Source organism: Humulus lupulus, chromosome 4 (assembly GCF_963169125.1).
Source record: "Humulus lupulus chromosome 4, drHumLupu1.1, whole genome shotgun sequence".
Taxonomy (NCBI): Eukaryota; Viridiplantae; Streptophyta; class Magnoliopsida; order Rosales; family Cannabaceae; genus Humulus; species Humulus lupulus.
The window spans coordinates 239,171,082-239,193,947 of record NC_084796.1 but is presented as its reverse complement, the minus strand read 5'-3'; the positions used below and the strand labels follow the sequence as shown (position 1 = coordinate 239,193,947).

The 22,866-nt window shown below is 40.8% G+C and overlaps 1 long non-coding RNA gene and 1 pseudogene across 1 annotated transcript; one reads left to right on the top strand and one right to left on the bottom strand.

Annotated features, from left to right (window-relative positions):
• Nucleotides 1–5: 5 nt before the first annotated feature.
• Nucleotides 6–2,036, bottom strand: LOC133831393 (uncharacterized). Its single transcript, XR_009892493.1, has 4 exons — nucleotides 1,969–2,036; nucleotides 1,180–1,296; nucleotides 590–667; nucleotides 6–469 (listed from the first exon to the last, which is right to left on the bottom strand). It is a non-coding gene; the product is annotated as an uncharacterized LOC133831393 (long non-coding RNA).
• A 15,963-nt stretch (nucleotides 2,037–17,999) lies between these two features.
• On the top strand, nucleotides 18,000–19,389 carry LOC133833056 (protein MOS2-like; annotated as a pseudogene).
• Nucleotides 19,390–22,866: the final 3,477 nt, after the last annotated feature.

The window sequence follows — 22,866 nt, the reverse complement described above, 5'->3', positions numbered from 1 at the left end:
TGTCATAACATAATTTTAGTTTTATTAGTTTCTATATTTAGTAATCAATCCTAACAAATGTCAAGTTCATTGTGCTCTTTCTACTATACTTTAGTTATTGTTTATCTATATGCTGATTAGTATCGTTTTTTTTTATTTTTTTGTTTATTTTTTTGGTAATATCATATATATATATATACTAGAAGAGCTAACATGTTTCAGAACTTTTTATTATATGTATTTTAAATTGTTAGCTCATTGCACCCTACAAGAGCAGAATGAGCTAGTAGCCTACTAAAATTGAAATCACAGTTTCTAATATGTTTATACATTCACTTGGAATTCACAACTAAAATTTAATATATGAAATTGAAATGCAGTAGTTAACCTTGGCATCTTCGTATGTTGACATGTAGCAAAAGGATACTCTCACAGCTCCATTAGGCTTCCCATGAACTATGTCATAATTGTCCCAGGAAACATGGCCAGCCTAAAAAATGGTACAATTATTAATTAACAATGTATCCCATTAGGAACTAACGTAAGCCTTAAAAACATACACAAAATACAGCAATAATGAAAGTTATTGATGAATTAGACATTGAATTACCTCAATATTTGAGAGAAGATCATTGTGAGACAATCCAAGATATTTTGCACATGCACCAGGGTTGCAAAAACATCCTGTCTATTTAGAAGAGCCGGATAAGCGTACCACCACTATCATTCCACAAATGCAGTCATATTGCTGATTCTTATAGCAACAAAGGTGATTGCATACAGAACCTTTTGTTGAAAAAGTGAGAATAAAACAGCATAAAACAAAAGGGTGATACATTTGCATTGTCAATATGACAATACAAAAGCAATGTTGCCAGAAAGCAAGACCCAACCCTGAAAATTTAAGCCAATGACAAACAACAAAAGCACTTTAATAGTAATAACTACCGCAAGGAAATTATGTAACAAAACATAATTCATATAATTTGGCAGCCATGTCAGTTGTACAATCTCAGAGTACACACACCTATAAATTGTTACTTGCAAAGGCCCTTTCCATTGGTCTAAATGGAGCACTCCGTGAAAATAAATTTTGTATGCAAATGCAAGAGGAAAGGAAAAAAAAAAGAAATACATTATATATGAATTTAAGAATTGATGAACTATAGAAGAAAGCAAGGAAGAATTTCCGACTCTTACCCGTAACTGAATTCCTGACAAAGATGCTAGTTTTTCAACTTCACGGTATCCATACCAAGAACCGTCTGGCCTTTTCAAGTTGAATGAGATAATAGGGCCAAGTTCATGACGTAAAACCTAATAGGATAAGGTTCATATTTGAGTGAGACTGGTTTCCTTTACAAACCAGAAAGACTGACAAAACAAGAGCACGAGGAAACATCCAAATATATATATAATAAATTGCCATGTTCGCTTTAGCAAAAAAAATGATTTCATAAACAAAATGCAGTTTTGTTGCATAAGGTCCACAGAGTCACCAAAGTCTATCATAAAATAGGGAAAGTTTTTTTAAAACTTCCGAATTTCATAGATCTTATCCTAAGTGGAACAAATCCTTAGGACACTTGGACTCAATATTCTGACAAGTAACTTCAGAGTGTTCTTACTGCAGGTTCAATAATGGCAGCAATTATGCTTTTTTTGAAATAAAATCAAAGTATTTTATATTATTAATGACCAGAATTTTCGAGCCCAAGAAAATAATCCATATTCTGATATTTTTACATAATAATGATAACCAAGGAATTAGATTCAATATTTTAAAAAAATTATAGCTTTACCATCACTCCACTCATTAAGAAGTCAATTGTGAGTATACATCCTATCATGTTACTCAATTTACAAAGTTTCTTTAAATATTTAACTATAAAATGGTAGGCACCTTAATAGCTAATTTTCCTTTAGATTTGCAAAGATTCTTTTAGAATATGTGTGTGTGTGTGTCAAATTTAATTTCTTCCAACCAACCTTTGATGCTGGAGCTCCATAAAGTTTGCAAACACTGATCCATTTTCATGTTGTAAGGACAACAGTACCTTTCGCACGTACATAGCAAGTAATGCTATATGCCTTCAAAGAGGAAAATGGTCACTATACTTTAGAGCATGTTTACTTTAATATTAGACCATATACAGTATAAATATATACAGGTGGGCATATAGATAAGAGGAACATTGAGATTTTAGCGCATTTGATGCTACATTGATCTTTCGCAAGAAAACTATAGTTCATACTGTTGGATGAATTCAAGGACCAGTAGGTGTTCCCTCAAAATTGTATATGCATATCTCTTTCAAAAGGGATGGGCCTTACAGGTGTTGACGCCGTTTTTCGTCAACAGTGAATATAGAGCACGAAAACAATAAATAGTTATGGCCAGAAAAATACAATAAAACAAATAGGATTTTTTACGTGGTTCAGCAGTTAACTCTGCCTAGTCCACGAATCTTTGTTATTAGAACTTAAGATGATTTCTGGAAATTCTTCAAGAATGAATTCTCCAGAGTTTTTCTCAAGATCACAAAATTTTCGGTCCTTTACAAAGGTACAGGACTTCTCTATTTATAGAGTAAGTCTCAGAATACTCTCCCACACATCTCTGGGAAGTTATTCTTTATGTAAATAAATTTAATGGCTTTAAAAGCCTGTAACTCCTATATACAAGGAAACGTCCCCTGAAGACCAGGGGGCGTATAACTGAATAATAAATACTCCTTTATTATAGGGAAGTTACAACAATAAATGTAGACTGCGTCTCTCCAAAATGACTCATTAAGATATTCAAAGTTATCAATCTACATCCTCAGTGCCGTGCCAACCCAGGTCTCTTAATGACTTTTGAGTTGTAGCATTTTCCCCGAGATCATGTGGCTTCGAGCTCATACTTGTGTCAGGCTCGGAACCCCTGATCCGAGGTCATCCGAGAATAGACGTGCTTCGATGTCTGTCCTTCGAGCTTGTGAGGATTTCGAGGCTACCATCTTCGAGGTTGCCACCTGCTTTATAGGTTCGGTGCCTAGGTTGCGGACACATATTTCTAGATATTGCGTGCCCATACCTGAAGAATCCAGCTTTCGAGATCACAATTCTCAAGGCTCGAAATCTGGGTGTAACAACAGGAATGGTAGAGGCAACGAGCTTTGGAATTCAGCATGGTTAGATGTTTATTGGGTCTTTGTGACTGGAAAAGAACAATAAAATATTTGTTTTTTGAATGAAACATCAATTTTATTAATATATACATAATACAAGGGATAGAAAATAATAGAACAAGAGAATATTTGTAGATAAACAAGAAGACATTGGTTCTTGGTGGAATAGTATTCAATTATGAGTGGCTTTACGGCTTGATGATACTAAAGGTTTTAAAAATCTACTGCTTTCAGATTCAGTGCGACAGTGGAGTTCTGTCCTTTAATTTTTATTTCCTATATTTGGGGACATCTTGTCCCTGAATATTGTTCATAATGATTTATGATTATAAATAGTTCTTGTTTCCTAAAACCAAATGCACAAATGCATACATATATATTATATATTGTGTGCAAGCATATATTTACATATGCATATTGAGAAGGTGTGTGCATGTACACAAAAGAAGACTCAATTTTTGTCATTAAAGACTTGATGGAAGAGTGAAGTAAGACTTTAGTACTTAGTGATTTATGACAGATATAGTATTATAAAGAACATTAACATGACAGGGTTTCTACAGTGTGAGGCGTACTCCGTGATATCATTTGTGCGTTTGTGCTATTTATTAACTTTAATAAGTACAACATAAATATGTTTTAGAGCAGTTTTACAATCACAAGTAGAACGGAGAATTTCATTGTAACCCAACACTACATCAATAAACATAAAAGTGAGCCGATGAGCCAAAACTGTTCTAAGGATGATAATTAGTAATAAAGAGACAAGCCAACTCGCTGAAAGATATAACTTGTATATCTGATCATATTTGGTTCTATTAGAATTAGGAAAGTGAAAATTTTAAGTATCTACTTGACATATCAGAAGAAGAAAACTCAGAGATCAGACTGAGAAAAGACACCATCAAGAATTTCACCATGTTTGATTTGAAGTATTCAATATATATGCCTTGCCTTGAACAACAATTCTTCAAGCAGTAAAAATAAAAAGTAGCTCTTAGGATGGAAGATTGTTTAGATTGTTTGATATAAGGTACCGCTTTCCAATTTAAGGGCGGACATGTTTATAACTGGGGCAAAAACACATGCAAAAACTATAGAATGAGCACCACCAAAACAAATTACCTGCTTCATTAGTCTGTGCCTCAAAGTCCAGAGCTTGGGTATATCTAAGGGCATGTTATTAGTATGCACAGTCTTGCCTGCCTGCCCCTCTGACACCCCACCCTATCGGCAACTAGGCTAGCGCTCTCCGAGCCTCACTCACGCGCCACCCCCTCTCTCTCCACCACCCTCACTATGTCGGACACTACCGTTCTCTCTCTATGTGCGGCCATCGCCTATCACTACGTAGTTCCTTTTTTGGATGCCATTATATATGTGTTTCTTGAATTGGTGAGTTCTAACCGCATTTTTCATCGCCATCGCCGCTAAGCTTTGCCCATTGCGAATCAGGTTGGCTATGCCTTTCTCTCTCTAGCTTTTATTTAACAGTTTCTGCAATTTCTGCCATTTTTGTATCAAAATTGGTTTTAGGGCACATTATTGTTCCATGCTTAGTTTCTCTCGCTCTCAAATCAATATCAATTTAGGATTGATTTTGTGTCTAACATTACTTCTTAATACATATGATGATAAATCTTTGTGTGGATCATATTTCTGTGTGCATAACAATACTCATTAATTGCATCCATACACTTTCAATAGGTAATCCTCTTCCAAACACAAACCAGAGCAAGTATTCTGGAATGAATCTTTGTGTTTCAAAATTGATCTCATTATAAATATAGGAATAAGATTTCTGTGATTTATTGGCCCTATAGCTTTCACTTTGATAAATTTTTCAAGACAATTATTTTGTTTAGAGTAATCAGTTATTCAGATTTTTATTTATCATCAATTGCGCTTGTGGGTCATTGAGAAATTATGTGTAGGTTGTTTTGCGATATAAAGATTCTGTTTACTTGAAATTGAAACTATCAGTTATTAAGTTTTATCACTTTTATCTATTTTTTGTTTTCTTATGTATTAGGGTGGCTGCAGATTATTTCTTAAAGAGGTTGTGCATGAAGAAAGCATGAAACTATCATTTTAAGATAAATTCAAAGCCAGGCCCCATAAAGCCATCGAATAACTTTGGGGATGATAGCAAGAATAGTAGCAATGCCGATGATTCTAAAAAATATGTTGCTAAATTTATCGCATATGAAATTATAACTTTCAAGGGCAAGCAAGATAAATTTGTAATCCCTTTGTTATACCCAGATTTCGAGCCATAGTAAATATGACCTCGAAAGCTGAGTTCGCATTAAATGGTCTCGTGAGGGTTAGGGTATGCTCTACGATTGTAAATCGAGCCTGCAAAGTATGATACATGACCTCGAATGTAGTGACCTCGAAATGATCTCGATCTCGAAAGATAGCTCTGAGAGCCCCTCATCTTCGGGAACAACTTCGGAGCAGGGATATGGAGCTCGATGTACTATCTCGAAAGTAATGTTAGCTCGGGAGATGTCAGTGGCTCGCATAATGACGTGAAACCTGAGATGCTGAAGCCTTGGAGATACGCTATGACCACCTTGAATATCTACAAGTATTGTAAACATGAGATGTAATCCTCATTTATTGATGTAAATCCCCAAGAATCGTGGGAAATTATTTAGTCAGTTATGCGTTTCCTGATCTTTGGGGGACGTTTCCTTTTATATCTGATTATTGGCATTTAAAGCCATTTATTTTTATTCACAAAAGAGTAACTACCCAAAATATGTGGGATAGTATTCTGCATCCTTCTCTATAAATAGAGAAGTGATGCACCATTGTAAAGGACCGAAATTCTGATCCTTGAGAGAAAACTCTGGAGAATTCATGCTAAAGAATTGTTCAGAGATAATCTTGAGATTAATAACAGAGACTCGTGGACTAGGCAGATTTAACTGCTGAACCACGTAAAAAACTGTGTTTGATTCGTTTGTTTATTTTTGGCCATTGTCTTAAATTGTTTATGTGCTCTCTTCTTTTATCTGTTGACGAAAAACGGCGTCAACAGTTTGGTGCTTTCATTGAGAGCCTCAAGCATCCATCCCGGAGAGATTCATGGCTGCAAACAATCAGAACACTCCTGAAGGAAATTACCCAAGGCGTCCTGGAAAACAACCAATGGAGAACCCGGACGCTGAAGAAAGGAGTGGGTCCTCTGATTCCCGGGGACCACCTCCACAACCAAGGGATGAGGACATGTACTATAACCCTGAGCGTTATGTCCCTATTGTAGAATTGGAGAATCGGCAGCTGAAACAGCTGCTGACAGATGCCAACAAACGTAACGAGGAGTTGACTAGGATAGCCGCGGAGGCGCAGGTGGCTCAGCCCCCGCTTCCGCGCGAAGACCAAGTCCCTCCTCCAAGGGACGTGCACGTTCCTCCCCGGAGTCCCCGAGGACGTCCACGAAAAAATGCTGCCACAAGGAGGCCAGCACAACCTCCAGCACCAACAGAGCCATCTGCTCCTTCTAGGCCTCAGAGGAGTACCCGAGCTCGGGTCCCGCCTAATCCACCTGTGGGAGTGCCTGCAGGAACTGAGAACAACCGAGCTCCTGCCGAGGCTCGGACTCAGGTTCCTGGTAGTGCACCGAACGCAACTGGCCCGTCTCGGGCAAATTCTGGACCCTCCAGGCCAAGGCAAGGAAGACAACCACCGTCACCTATACGGTTTCCTCCGTCTCCCATAAGATATCCTTCACCTCCTCGCAGGAACGCTCAACCTGGTCGAGATCAGGATCAAGGGCGTACGGGGGAAAGACAAGGAAACAGGGAGACGTTCCAGGGGTGGAAAGGCGCGCCATCCGAGAGAAGTCAGACGTCCTGATCTCGCACTGCAGAGACAAGGCGACGTAGAAAGGATCCACCACGAAATGACCGATCGACGAGTTTCACCAGTGATGAGTCCGGAGAAACTAGGTCTGTCAGTAAACACGACCGGGGTCGTAAAAATACTGGAAATCACAAGAGCCATCCCGACCTGCGCAATCATCTGAATCAGAGCAGGGGAAAGGGAGATCAGACAAACCCAGATCTTAGGAATCATCTGAATGGGCGTAGAGATCCCTCACGGAGACGCGAGCCTGGGATCGCGATTAATGACTATCAATTCCAAACACCGCCTAAGGACCCAGTACAAGAAAGGATCGATCAGCTCGAAAAAGCCTTTAGGCTTTTGAAGAATGAACGAGGGAACGGTCGATATGAGGACTCTGATGAGGAGCTCGAGCCATTTGCTCCCAATATTTCTAACACTCAGTTCCCCCAAGGGTTCCGGATTCCTCACGTCCCAGCGTTTGAAGGAAAAACCGACCCATGCAGCCACCTGAGTACATTCAACACTATCATGAGAGCTAGTAACGTGGGTTACAAGCTCAGATGTATGTTGTTTCCGACATCATTGGCCGGACCTGCCAAGAGTTGGTTCGAGAAGTACAAGAGACATTCTATAACTTCGTGGGATCAATTGTCTAGAGACTTCAAGAAGCAGTTCCGAGCTATGATGGGAGTCAGACCCGAAGCATCCACTTTGACTAACGTCCGACAACAACCAGGCGAAACACTGAAGAGCTACCTGACAAGATTTAATCTAGAGGTCGCCCGAGCTCGTGACGTGGATGACAGTGGGCACTTGATGGCCATCCGAGCTGGTGTTTTACCCGGGAGTGCCCTTTGGGATGACATGCAAGGGAAACCGGTGAGGTCGATAACCGAGTTTAACAGACGGGCGCAGAAATTTGTCAATGTAGAGGAGGCGAGGTCAACACTCAAGGCGACCTCGCAGACCGAAACTACAACGATAAACATTAACTCCACCTCAACCTCGGTTGACCCGGCAGCTACACAGCCTACCTCGGAGAATCCCTCCAAGAGGAAAAAGAGCGAGGGAAATAATCCCGAGGCTGATGGAGGAAAGAAGAAAAAAGGAGAAAGGTATTTCTCCGTATATAAAGTGCATACCGAGCTCAACGAGTCTCGGGAAAACATATACCTGGCTAATGAAAACCAGGTCCCCTTCAGGCGTCCGAACCCTATGAGGAATCAAAAGTCCAAGAGGGACTCCAGCAAGTATTGTCGATTTCATAGGGACACCGGCCACACAACTGATGAGTGCCGACAGCTGAAGGACGAGATCGAAGGATTGATCTCGAGAGGTTATTTCCGGCAGTATGTCAAAAACCAGAATACTGGACAGGCTACTGCCAGCCAGAGAGTAGCCGCGCTTCCGGCAGCACAGAATAATAACTCCCGATCTCGGGATGAAGACAGGCCTCCGCCGATAGATGGAGAGGACGTAATAACCATCTCGGGAGGTCCTCATCTCGCAGGAGGGGGCAGAAATGCTCAAAAACGATATGTGAATGAGCTGAAGACAGGGGACGGGTCTCCATACGAACCCGAACCAAGGGCACCAAAAAGCCAAAGGGTTGAGACTCAGCCTATAACCTTCACCGAGGAGGATGCCTCCCATGTCCAGTTCCCTCATCATGATCCACTCGTCATCACCCTACAGCTTGCCAACAAAAGAGTGCGCCGAGTTCTCATAGACAATGGGAGCTCAGTTAACATTCTTTATAAAGCGACACTAGAGAAAATGGGACTCTCCCTTCGCGACTTGAAGGCTTGTGCAACCACTTTGTACGACTTTTCTGGAGAAGGAACCGCCTGTATGGGGTCCATTGAACTCCCTGTGACCTTGGGAGACTATCCAGTCTCGGTGACCAAGATGATGGAGTTCGTGGTGGTAGAGTTACCATCTGCCTACAATGTACTGCTCGGGAGACCCGCCCTGGTCGGGCTGGGGGCAGTTTCATCTGTAAGGCATCTAGCCCTTAAGTTCCCAACTCCAAGCAGGCTCGGAACATTGAAAGGAGATCAATTGGCAGGAAGGGAGTGCTACAGCATTTCCTTAAGGGGAAAGAAACAAACAAGCGCGCAAGCACTCGTTATCATATAGAATAAAGATGGGACAGTTTTAGAAATTGATGAGGAGATCGATCCAAGGATTGAGGAGAAGGTCGACCTCCAACCTTTGGAAGAGCTCGAAGAGGTTCAGCTCAAGGAAGCTGATCCCTCAAAGAAAGTGAAGGTCGGGAAACACCTCCAAGACGAATCAAAATAGCAATTAATTTGCTTTCTGAAGAAAAACCAGGATGTCTTCGCGTGGTCACACTCTGACATGGTGGGAATAAGCCCTAATGTAGCGAGCCACGCATTGAATATAAACAAAAGTTTTCCCCCGAAGCAGCAAAAGCGAAGGCAGCTGAATGAAGACAAAAAGAAAGCACTAAAGGAGGAGGTAGACAGGCTGAAAGCAAATAATTTCATAAGGGACGCTTTTTACCCGGACTGGGTGGCCAATCCAGTGTTAGTCCCGAAACCCAATGGGACGTGGAGAACGTGCATTGACTACTCAGACCTCAACAAGGCCTGCCCGAAAGACTGTTTTCCCCTGCCGAGAATTGACCAGCTCGTAGACGCCACGGCGGGGCATGGTCTGATGTCGTTCTTGGATGCTTATTCTGGGTATAACCAGATTCCCATGCATGCCCCCGACCAAGAGCATACGAGCTTCATCACAGACAAGGGGCTCTACTGCTACAATGTCATGCCATTTGGACTCAAGAATGCCGGAGCCACGTACCAGCGGCTCGTAAACATGATGTTCTCAGAGCAAATTGGGAACAACATGGAAGTTTATGTTGATGACATGCTTGTAAAGTCTCAACTTAACAAAAACCATGTTGATGACCTCGAAGAGTGCTTTGGCGTGCTCATAAAGTACAACATGAAGTTGAATCCTCAGAAGTGCACTTTTGGGGTGTTTTCAGGGAAATTTCTGGGTTTCATTGTCAACTCTCGTGGAATCGAGGCTAATCCCGATAAAATAAAGGCCCTGATCGATATGCCTTCACCTCAGAAGCATAAAGATGTTCAAAGCTTGACTGGCAGGATGGCAGCTCTGGGCAGGTTCATTTCGAAGTCAAAGGACCGCGGTCTCCCATTCTTCAACTTATTGAAAGGAAGTAAAAAGTTCGAATGGACAGATGAGTGAGAGCTAGCCTTTCAAGAGCTCAAAAGGCACTTGGCCGAACCACCCATCCTATCGAAGCCTGAGACGGGAGAAGTACTGTTCTTATACCTCTCAACAACTGAACACGCGATAAGCGCGGTGTTAGTTCGAGAAGAAGAGGGAATACAGAAACCCGTCTACTACATCAGTAAAAGATTACTGGGGGCAGAGTCAAGATATCCACTAATGGAGAAGCTCGCCCTCAGCCTAATCCACTCATCTCGCAAGCTCCGCCCTTACTTTCAAGCGCATCCTATCCATGTACTAACGGATCAACCACTAAGGCAAGTCTTGTCCAAACCAGAGGCATCTGGTCGACTCCTTAAATGGGCTGTTGAGCTCGGACAATTCGAGATCACCTACCATCCGAGAACAACCATTAAGGCACAAGCGTTGGCAGATTTTATAGTGGAGTGCACCGGTACAGTCGACGACGAGGTAACAACCACGGCCCACGAGCTGTGGAAACTTTACATCGACGGGTCGTCAAATGAAAATGGAGCGGGGGCAGGAGTTATTCTGATCACTCCTACAGGGAGCAGATTTCACTCTGCTTTAAAGTTCGGCTTTAAAGCATCTAATAATGAAGCTGAGTATGAAGCTTTACTTGCGGGACTACGAATAGCAAAGGAGCTCAAGGTCAAAGCTATACATTGCTACAGCGACTCCCAGCTCGTAGTTAATCAAATCTTGGGAGAGTACCAGGCTCGTGGCACAAAAATGGCAGCTTATCTGGAGAAGGCAAAATCCGCATTGGAGTTTTTTGAGTTTTATGCAATCGAACAGGTTCCCCGAGAACAAAACTCAAACGCAGATGCCTTAGCTCGCCTCGCCACCTCCGCCGAAAATGAGGAGCTAAATGTCGTACCCGTAGAGCACCTGTCAGCGCCCAGCATTACTGAGCCTGACGAGGAAGATGTGTGTATGGTCGAGACAGAGCCGACCTGGATGAGCCTGATAGTTGAGTACCTCGAAAATGGAATTCTTCCAAAAGATCGAAATCAGGCTCGGAAACTAATGTATCAACTTCCCCGTTACACCATCCTGGACGGAAGGCTATACAGAAGAGGGTATTCCATGCCATTGCTCAGATGTGTAACTCCTCCCGAGGCAAAGAAGATTATTGAAGAAATTCATGAAGGATTCTGCGAAGACCATACCGGGGGGCATAGCCTTTCCAAGAAGATTATACGCCAAGGATATTTCTAGCCAACCATTAAAACGGATTCTTTCGAGTTCGTGAAAAAGTGCGACAAGTGCCAGAGATTCGCCACGATACCCCGAGCTCCACCTTCCGAACTAACTATGTTGACATCCCCATGGCCTTTTGCGGTATGGGGCATCGACCTCATAGGCTCACTCCCAACTGGCAAAGGAGGAGTAAAGAATGCTGTGGTCGCAGTTAATTACTTCACAAAATGGACGGAGGCTGAACCATTGGCGACCATAACTTCGAAGAAGATCCTAGATTTCGTGGTAAAGAACATCGTATGCCGATATGGAGTGCCAAGAAAGATTGTGTCTGACAACGGAACCCAGTTTGATTGCGACTTATTTACCAACTTTTGTAACAAGAACGGTATAATAAAGAGCTTTTCGTCAGTGGCTCACCCTCAGGCGAACGGTCAGGTCGAAGCCGTTAATAAAACTCTCAAGAGTTCCTTGAAGAAAAAGTTGGAAGAAGCAAAGGGACGATGGCCTGAGGAATTACCCCAAGTCCTTTGGGGATATAGAACTACAGCTCGGACATCAACTGGGCATACCCCGTTTTCTCTAGCATACGGCTGCGAGGCAATGTTGCCCATTGAGGTCGAAATTCCAACGATTCGAACTCAGATTTACGACCAAAGTTCCAATCATACTCAGCTCGAAGAAACCCTAGACTTGATCGAAGAAAAAAGGGATGAGGCTCAGCTGAAAAATGTTGCTTACCAGCAACGGACCACGAGATATTTCAATAAGAGGGTTCGAGACCGAAAGTTCGGAGTGGGAGACCTGATTTTGAGACGAGTATTCTTAGCAACCCGAGATCCAGCAGCTGGGGTGCTCGGGCCGAACTGGGAAGGACCATACCAGATAGAGTCAATCATCCGACCGGGCGTATACAAACTTGCGAGATTAGATGGGAGCCTGATACCTCGAGCATGGAATGGCGAACACCTTAGACCATATTATCAATAGTGTAGAAAGTGTCGCCTGTAACCATGATTTTCTGTATTTAGTTTGTTTTTGAATAAAGGGTCTACTTTGTTTCACATGTAATTTATTTTTATTTTTGCAATCTCTCTTAATTTAATAACCTATGATCACACTCATAGGATATTAAGGGGGCATCATTGGTAAACATACCACCAGCTTAAAAAATAAAAAATATACATAAAGTATTTGGATATAACCAAGTACGCGATATTAGATAGTTCGGACATAACCGAATTATTAAACACAAAGTATTTGGACATGACCAAATGCGCGAGCTTAGATAGTTCGGATATAACCGAACCATCAAAACCTAAATATCTGGAGCTAACCAGATGTGTAGACACCACAGGTTTGGAACAAACCAGCCAAATTATCGATCGATGATAAATGGAGCCTAAACCTATTGCGAGATAAGTCGAAGTCGAGGCTGGAATATCTTAGAAATATAGTTTCGAACTCTTAACCTCGGAGCTAAAATACTGAGGATGAGGAAAAGTAACTAAAAAAAAAAAAAAAAAAAGATATAACCAAATCATTCATATTACATACCATATGAGTACTTTCGAGTTCATGGTTGGAGTAATATCCGACCTTGATAAATAACGAGGTCGGAAACAGATAATCCGAATAAACTATGCATGAATGCATCGAATTTCGAGCCAAAAAATCTAAACTATGTTTGTATGCATAAATAAACATAAACGAGTTCATCAATTATAAGAATGTGCAAAATATTTCGAGCCAAGAAATGTAAAGCATGTAAAAAATTAAATTAGTTAAAGAAATTGTATCAGCCCCATGGGCGTAATTCACAATAATTACATAAGAGGACGCAGCCCCAATGACTGATCTTCCCGAGGTCAGACTCAATGAAGAGGAGTCTCCTTGGCCTTCTCAGCGGCGCCGGACCCCTCAGGACGAATAGCATGACTATCCTCCTGAGCTCCCTCCGAAACGGTACCCGGAGCAGCCTTATCCTTCTCGAGCTGCTCAGCCTTCTCTTTCTTGAGCCGTTCAGCCTCTTCCTTCTCGAGCCGAGCATTCCATCGTTCGAGGAAGGACGCCTCGTGGGGACCCAAAAAACTGGTGTCCAGTTCTTCGTTATAGGCCCACATCCGGTACATGGCTGAATCGACCGCCGTTTCCTTCTTTTCTTTGAACTCGGCAGTAAGGCGGGTTTTGATATCCTCCATAAGGTCGAGGGTGACGGCCTTATCTTCCTCGAGCTTCTTGTTGGTCTCCCGAAGCTGGATGTTATCTTTCTTTTGCTCCTCGAGTTCGTCTTTCAGCTTTCCGAGCTCCTTGGCCATTTCCTCACGCTCCTTAACCACTGCCTCGAGCTTAATGTTCGCCGCCTTCAGGTCATCATTCGCTCTAAGGTGGAGGTCCCTCTCCTCTTGGGCGAGGGTCCTGCTCGAATGGACCTCGTTGTTCAGCTCGTAATTGAGCTGGGCAGTGAAAGCAAGAGCCTGAAAAAAGGAAGAAACCGTCATTAGCCTCGAGACAGTGTGAATGTAAGCAAAGGGAATATAGGATACTTACCGCGGAAGTGTGCTCGATACTCTTCTCGTACAGGACAGTGCGGTCTCGAGTGCCAGTTAGACACTGCCACTGAGGAGCCTCGAAACTGCCGTAGCTCTGGCCGATCCGGGACATTACATCCGAGATCAGCGTAGATCCGTGAGGACCGGCAGCATTATCCACCACATACGAATCCATATGGGTGGAGATGGTTAGCTTCTGAGCTCGGGAAGCAGAAGGTCTTTTGGCGAGCTGAGTAGAAGACATTTGACCCGCCGCAGGAGGTTGGGATTCGGCCACGGCAGCGATACCGGTCTGCGAGGCCAGCGCCACCACAGAGACGACGGCCTGCGAGGGTGGTATCGTCGTGGGGGCGTTAGTCTGGCCAGTCGACGCAGCAGCAGAGCTCGAAGCCGGCGGGGGAGGAGGAGGCGTTTTCCTAGATTTCTTGGAGCCTTTCCCAGGCTGGCTGGTTTTCAGTCCCCCTGTCCTGGGCGTTTGCTCCTCTTGGCACCCGCATTGTCGATGAGGGCGTCGAGGTCGGAGTCCATATCGCCTGCACAAGTCATCACAGTGAGTCAGTAAAAGAGATACAAGTTACTTCAACACTATATATAGAGTGGTGGAAGAAAAAACCTAACTGGAACTTTCCCCCGAGCTTGAGCTTGGGGACCATGAAATTCCCCCGTCTTCAGAAGAGGCGGGGGGAGGGCCTTCCCTATAAGTTGGTGATAACCTCGAAAGGTCCCTATAATCATTGGTCCCATACTGCACAGCTATCCCATTCCACACCTCGTCCGTGGTATACATAGTGTCGTATTTCCCGAGCCCACTATCAAACCTATGGACACAGTCATCTACCCAACTCCATATGTAGAAGTGGTATCTATCCTGTGGGCACGAGACTAGTCTATTGGGCCTGTGTTTTAATAAAGTGGGGGACCACATTCGCGAAGTAGGAAGGGTTTTACCTCCACCGGAGTCCGAACTCGAGGCTTCATCATTGGCCTCGTTCCCCAACCGCGGACTTCTCGAGCGAATTGGGAGAGATGCTTTCCTTTCCCTCCTCGGAGGAAGGATGCCTGTGGGCAGAGGCACTTCCTCCCAGCGTTCATATTTTTTACTGGACCAGTCAGAGGTTGACTGGCCCTGTCCCAACAACCCACAAGCTCGTAGCTTGTCCTCATGTAGCAGAAATGAGAGAGACCTCCTGCCATAAGGGAGTCGGAGCAGGCTCTCTCTGTGCTCCTTCATTGTCTCGTCAGGGGTGGGACGCTGAAAGTTAGCTGAAAGGCGAGATACACTTCAACTAAACATGGATTCAAGGGCTAAAGATTCGAGCTCAAAAATATAAAGTAACGAGAATACTTACGAATTCGCCTAAACGAACGATGTCGAGACGGGAACAGACCGTCTGTCCAGAAAAAAGCCTTCTTGAAGTCAGGGGGATGGTTCGGAAGGTCTTCAAAGATTTTTGTCTCTTTGGGGTAGCTCGAAAGATAGTAGAAACCATCTCCTCCCCGAGCTCAGGAGGGATTACTCTTCAAACAAAAAAGATATAAAATCTCTTGGGGTGAAGGTCCTATCCACCCCAGCTCGTGGAATAAGGACCTCAGGGCAGACAGCACCCTGTATGAGTTGGTGTTGAGTTGGAATGGAGCCAACCCAACGAAATCGGTGAAGTCTCTGAAAAAGGACTTCAGGGGCAGCAAAGCTCCTGCCCTTAGGTGTTCCTGGCTCCAAGCCGCGTATTTCACACTGGAATCGCAGCCCCCAGGAGCGAAACAGCTCCGTTCATGCCTTGTCGGAGCTCGACACTTCAGTGTGTCCAACGAGCTAAGGCCATGAATGGCCAGGATGTCAGTTATCTGGTCGGAGGTGGTAACCGAGCTCTGGTAGAATTCGGCTTCAAACATCTCCCTCCTAGGCTGCGAAGATGAAGGCTCCGCCATTAAAGAAAACTGAAGTTCCCCCGGGTGGTATGCTACCGTGACTTTTAACGCGGAGTCGAGGGGAACTGGCCTAGGTCCGGGGTTAGGCTCCGGATAGATGGCTTCCCGAAGGACCCTTCTCTTCTTTTCGATGACCTCGTCAATCTGGCGGCGATAGTGGGCTCGAATGTCTTCTTGCTCGCGTGCTATCTCGTACTCTTTAATCCGACGCTGGTTCCGGGCAAAGATCGATTCCGGGCTCGGAGATTTGGGCTCGTAAGGAATTGCTCGTAATGACCCCCACCGTCTTTCCGAATTCTGTGACATCTAGCGAGAAAGAAAAAATGGTGAGGGCCATGCATGCAAGAATCACGAGCTCGATGGATGAGCTCGGAGATCTAACGACAAGAAACTAAATATTAAGACCCTCACTAAAGAGTCAGAAGCGCGTATTCCACAGGGAAGAAAAAGAACATGGATGATTTTTTGAAAATCCCGAAATTCAAGGGAAAGAAAGGTGGCGATTAGCCAAGAAAGGGCATTTTCGGGTTTCGTGTAATTGTCAAGAACAAGGGTTTTTACCCGAAAACTTGGTGTACAAGAAACATAGCCTAAGAACTTCAAAACCCAGAAAATGGGAACCACATTCAAACGTCGAAACTGGGTATAAACCAGAGACGAACATCCAGAAAGAAAATCCAGAAAACATAAAGCCTATTGATCCAAAACCTCATATCGTATCATTCTATTATATGCAGCAAGAGCGACATAACAAAAAAAAAAAAAAAAAAGAGAAGAGCTAAGAACAAAAATGGCGTACTTACACAGTGATGGTGATTGCAGCGAAATCGTCGAGTGGAGAAGAGGTTGCAGGAAAGAACTCACTGACTCGAACAGACCAGGGTTCCTTTGTTTTTTGGGTCGAGAAAACATGCGCGGGACGGAAGCTTCTTAAGAAAGTTTCTGGCTTTCTTGTTTTTTCTTTTCTTTCTGGTTTACATTGGACAAACGTAAAGAAGAAGATGAAGAGGAGATCTTATATATATAGGTGGGAAAACTAAATCAATCAGGAGCGTTGGTTAAAATCTTCAACAGATCGAATGGAGGGGAATCGGTGATAAGATGGCGCCGAAAAGCTGTCAGACGAACGATCGTGGGCGTGTTCCCAAGGTACTCAAGTACCTAAAGTGAGCAATACCCATCTGGCACGTGTCCGTTTTTAAGAGTGTGACGGTATGGTTCCCAGAAAGAGTAGTTCAAAAGTTTCCTTCTCTTAGGACTCGAACAAATACTTTTGAGGGGGCAAAATGTTATACCCAGATTTCGAGCCATAGTAAATATGACCTCGAAAGCTGAGTTCGCATTAAATGGTCTCGTGAGGGTTAGGGTATGCTCTACGATTGTAAATCGAGCCTGCAAAGTATGATACATGACCTCGAATGTAGTGACCTCGAAATGATCTCGATCTCGAAAGATAGCTCTGAGAGCCCCTCATCTTCGGGAACAACTTCGGAGCAGGGATATTGAGCTCGATGTACTATCTCGAAAGCAATGTTAGCTCGGGAGATGTCAGTGGCTCGCACAATGACGTGAAACCTGAGATGCTGAAGCCTTGGAGATACGCTATGACCACCTTGAATATCTACAAGTATTGTAAACATGAGATGTAATCCTCATTTATTGATGTAAATCCCCAAGAATCGTGGGAAATTATTTAGTCAGTTATGCGTTTCCTGATCTTTGGGGGACGTTTCCTTTTATATCTGATTATTGGCATTTAAAGCCATTTATTTTTATTCACAAAAGAGTAATTACCCAAAATATGTGGGATAGTATTCTGCATCCTTCTCTATAAATAGAGAAGTGATGCACCATTGTAAAGGACCGAAATTCTGATCCTTGAGAGAAAACTCTGGAGAATTCATGCTAAAGAATTGTTCAGAGATAATCTTGAGATTAATAACAGAGACTCGTGGACTAGGCAGATTTAACTGCTGAACCACGTAAAAAACTGTGTTTGATTCGTTTGTTTATTTTTGGCCATTGTCTTAAATTGTTTACGTGCTCTCTTCTTTTATCTGTTGACGAAAAACGGCGTCAACACCCTCCAATACAAAATGAATGGGAACCCTGTAAAAGGATGAAATTTTTTGAACTTCCAATCGTGCAATCTGATGGTTCTAGTGGTCTTCATTTTGAGGTTGAATCACTGTCAGCTGTTGCTGAGGCTAATGATTCAAAGATGTCATATTGCCTCAACTTGAGGAAGTCTACCAAGGGTGATGACACTGATAGTCATAATCAAGTCAATGGTTTAGAAACTAAATCTCCAGGAATGGAACTCTCACAATTCTCTCCTTCAGAAGATGTTTTGCATCAAAAATTAAAGTATGACCTACAGAGGTTGCCTGAGGATCAGGGCATGAAGGAGTTTGTAGATGTGCTAGTGGAGGGATTTGGTGCTGCTTTGCTTGCTGAGTATGGATGGTATGAAGGGAGAGGCATTGGGAAGAATGCGAAAGAGGATGTCAAGGTAGTAGAGTACCACAAGAGGACTGGAAAGCAGGGTTTAGGGTTTTTGAATAATGATGTTCCCATTCGTGACGGGAATCCTACACTGTCAAGGTAGTAGAGCACCACAAGAGGACTGACAAGCAGGGTTTAGGGTCTTTGAATGATGATGTTCCCATTCGTGATGGGAATCCTACACTAAAATCAAACAACAAAGAAAAATAGAAGGTTAAGGAGAAAGAGAAAGAGAAAGAGAAAGAAAATGGCAGAACAAAGGGATAGGGAAGGTAGAACTTTTGTAGAGTAGGATGCGAGGATAGTTGGGGGAAGGGATGCATGTCTGAAAGGAAGGATTTTTGAAAAACTTGGTCATGATAGACTGGCTGTGAGGCTTTCGATGAGCGAAGAGTTGGTGAAACTGCAAGTTGGGGATGTTGCGGAGCTGGGTTCTAAGGAAGAAGAAATATGCTTGAGGAGATTGAAGGATTGAAGATTAAAGAAAAGCGGCTTGAAGAGATCAGAAGAGTCAAGGACTCAAGACAGGTCGGAAATAAAGGCAAGTAAGCCATTGAAGGAGGGAAGAAGAGATAGTAAAAGCCTCAGTAGTCAAAGTAGAAATTCGAGTAGCATGGGGCAAATCTCATGGCTTACTAGCCATACCTGGGTTAGGATCATTAGCAGCGACTTGAAAGAAGGGCGACTGTATTTGAAGAAGGGAAAGGTGGTTGATGTGGTAACTCCAAGTATCTGTGACATATCCATGGATGAGAGCAATGAGATCTTCTTGAGAATGCACTTCTCATATTGTTTGGGAAACATAAAGGAGTTTATGGGAGTCTTGTGGAGCAGGACTTGGACCGAGAAACTGGTGTGGTTCGAGATCTGACACTCATGCTTTGCATAATGTCCACCTAGAACGGGTTGCAGAGTATATTGGGGATCCAAGCTACCTTGGATATTGATTCTTGTGGAGCCATTTGGTTAGAGAAACATTTTATGGTTCTTCCTTTTGATCAATAAGTACTTCAACAAATAATCGTACATACCGATCTACAAGGGCTTTCCAGAGAATTCATGCATGTTTTGATATTTTTTTACTGCTAGATTTGGTCAGGTCTTTTCTCTTGTTACCTCATGTTTTTAAACTTTCTCTTCGTGAGCTTGTAATTTTTATACTCGTTAGTGTAGTTTTTTGTACTAAGATAGTACTCTCACATAATTATTATTATTATTTTCATCTACAACCCTTAACACTAAAACTAGCTAAATATACAATTCCTAAAAATTAAGAGTTGGTTAAAAAAAACTGAAAAAACAAAGTCGCATCATATTGAGTATTGACATTCTACAATTTTATTAAGACACCCTATTTATTTTAAAAAAAAATTAACATAAAATATATTTTTCTTTTAATTTGTGCTCACTTTTTTCTATCTTTTGTCTATTTTATTCATATTCTAAAACAATACGTTTAAATAAAATATATTTTAAATATTTAGACATAAAAAAATTAAAAAAAAAACATATGAAACTTGTTTAAGTAAAAGTTAATGAATATATATGTACATTATCTATACTGATAATAAGCATGAATAAAGCTGCTCCTCAACCAATTTTCATTTCCATATTTATCCTTATTTTGTTTATTTTTTAATCTATTAATGTGTCAGTACAAAATTGAATTCTCAATATTAGAAGGATTAATGAGTAATAATAAATGGGAAATTTTAGGTTCTATGCATCATAAATGAAATTTTTTTAATATGCCAACTTAAACACTCCTTCCATACCCTTTCATAAACGCTCATTCCATTAATGTGCACCCATAATTAATTTTTGCGTTCCACATCAAAAATTTAAGGCTTTAAATATGATAAACATGTAGATCTCAATAAAAAATACCTAGATTAAAAAAATAAACTAAAACAAACATTTAAGCAACAAGTTATGACTCACCAAAATATTCGTCAAATTTCAGCGCAGAGCATCGATATAGCAACGATGTACCATCGATTTTGCATCATTTTGGCCAAAAATTAAGTTTTCATGATTGCATCGCAAGAGCATCGAAAAAGCATCATTTTGGAAAGAAAAAAAAACCAAGTTTTCAAGATTGCATCAATTTTCCGTCGATTTTGCATTGAATTTGCACAGTTTTGGCCAAAAAATCAATTTTTGTGGATGCATCGCAATTGCATCGAAGAAACATTGAAATAACATTGTTTTTGTACAAAAAAAATAATGAAAACAATGATATTTCAATGCAATTGCGATGCATCCACAAAAATAGATTTTTTGGCCGAAACTGTGCAAATTTGATGCAAATTCGATGGAAAATCGATACAATCTTGAAAACTTGGTTTATTTTTGCCAAAACGATGTTTTTTCGATGTAAAATCAATGTTGTTTCGATACTCTTGCGATGCAATCATGAAAACTTGATTTTTAGCCAAAATAATGCAAATTCGACGGTACATCGATGCTTTGCGCTAAACCATAACTTTTTGCTTAAATGTTCGTTTTAATTGAATTTTTTTAATCTGGGTATTTTTTCAAGATCTACACGTTTAGCATAGTTAAAGCCTTAAATTTTTTTATGTAAAACACACAAATTAATCATGGGTGCACATTAATGTGAGAGAGAGTGAGAAGTTTAATGAAAGAGGTATTATAGTCAAAATTATACAAAATGACATATATTTGGGATTGATTAGTGGTGACAAATACACATTTATTGATTTTAATAGTCAAAATAAATTAAGTTTTAATTAATATTTTTATGGAATTAATATGATTATTTATAAATAAAAATATTTGAATATGATTTAATTTTGTTATTTTGTAGGAATTAAAGTTGCATTTTTGCATAAAGAAAGAAGAAAGAAAGAATCAAAACTGAAAAAAAGAGTTGAAAACGTGGCATTTTTGAAGAAAATTAGGCCCAAAATGAGCCAAAACAAGCTCAAGCCCAAGCTTGCCACCACTTGGACACGTTGCGCGCATCTATTGGCTACACTTGGTCAACACTTTCAGCCACCTTTCAACCCAGTTTTTGTGGGTTTTGAGTCTTGTACCTTTCCATATTGAGCTCTTAAGCTCATATTTTGTTGTGTTAAAAAAATGGCAAAATGACTATTCAGTAAAATAGTTAGGTTAATATTAATAATAAGATTTGATTTTTTAAAATCATATTTTATTATTAATATTTCAAATTTGTTTTGTAGACCCCTTTGTAATTTAATTTCTTTTTTGTCATTTTCTCCTTCTATAAATAGAGATTCTTCTTTCACATTTGATATGTAATTTTTAGAGTAAAGAAACTATAGCAAAATTTCTACTCACTTTCTTCTCATATTTTCTTCTTAGAATTTTGTGAGAATCATGAACATAATGGCATAATCTTCCTAGGAAGGTTAGGGATGATTCCATATGCTAGTGATGTTATTTTGCTACTTTGATTTACTATGTTCTTAATATAATGCAATTGAGTTATTTATGTGCTTTCATCATCATCTCTATTTTGTTATCTTTATTTACTTTCACTTATAGTATATAGGATTAGTCATGCTCTTTCTATGTGCTTCTAATTAGTAAAAGTAATATTAAAACATGATTTTATGTCAAATCTTCTATTGCATTATTGCCCTTGGGTATTTTGTCATTTTTAGATTTTTTATAAGATTAGCATTGTGCTCTTAAAACAAAGAACTTTATAACTCAAATGAACTTTTGTTAGAAAAGAATATGGACTTTAATGTTAGATTTTCCAAGTAAATGTTGGGATGTGAAATATTTACTTGTGTATTTTTGTAAATCAAGTAACTAAGTAACCAAACAAGCTTATGAATGATTCTTAAAACCTTTCTATTTCTCAAACTCTTGATTACACCTTATTTTTATTTCACTCATCTCATTTTATCATTTCATCAAAAAAACAACACCAAAATCTCAAATCTATTTTCATTTCTATTTTTATTTATTTCATATTACTAACTTTTTGTGTTATATTCTACTAATATTTTGGTTTTAGGTTACCACCTTATGGATCGACTGTCCAATTTTATTACAATTATCGCTTAGTGGTAGTCACATTTTGGGCATTAAACATATATGTTTATTAAATTTGTCATATAGATGAAATAGAGTATATTATTAAGCATATAACTTGAAATTTCTCTAATAATATTACTTTTTATGATGTTATGCAGTTTCCTTTTGGATTATTCTATCTTTTTTTTGGACTGTTTTTCTATTTAGATCTATTGCCACATTTGTGCCATTCAAACAATAATAGATTTATATTGGGTTTCTATGATTCAATTTTAACTTTTCTTAAATTTGTTTTCATGTAGTACGCTTTTTTTCCTTTTTCATTACTATACTTTCCTTTTATACATGGCTCTATACATATTGAATTATTGATCTGTGTTATAAATACT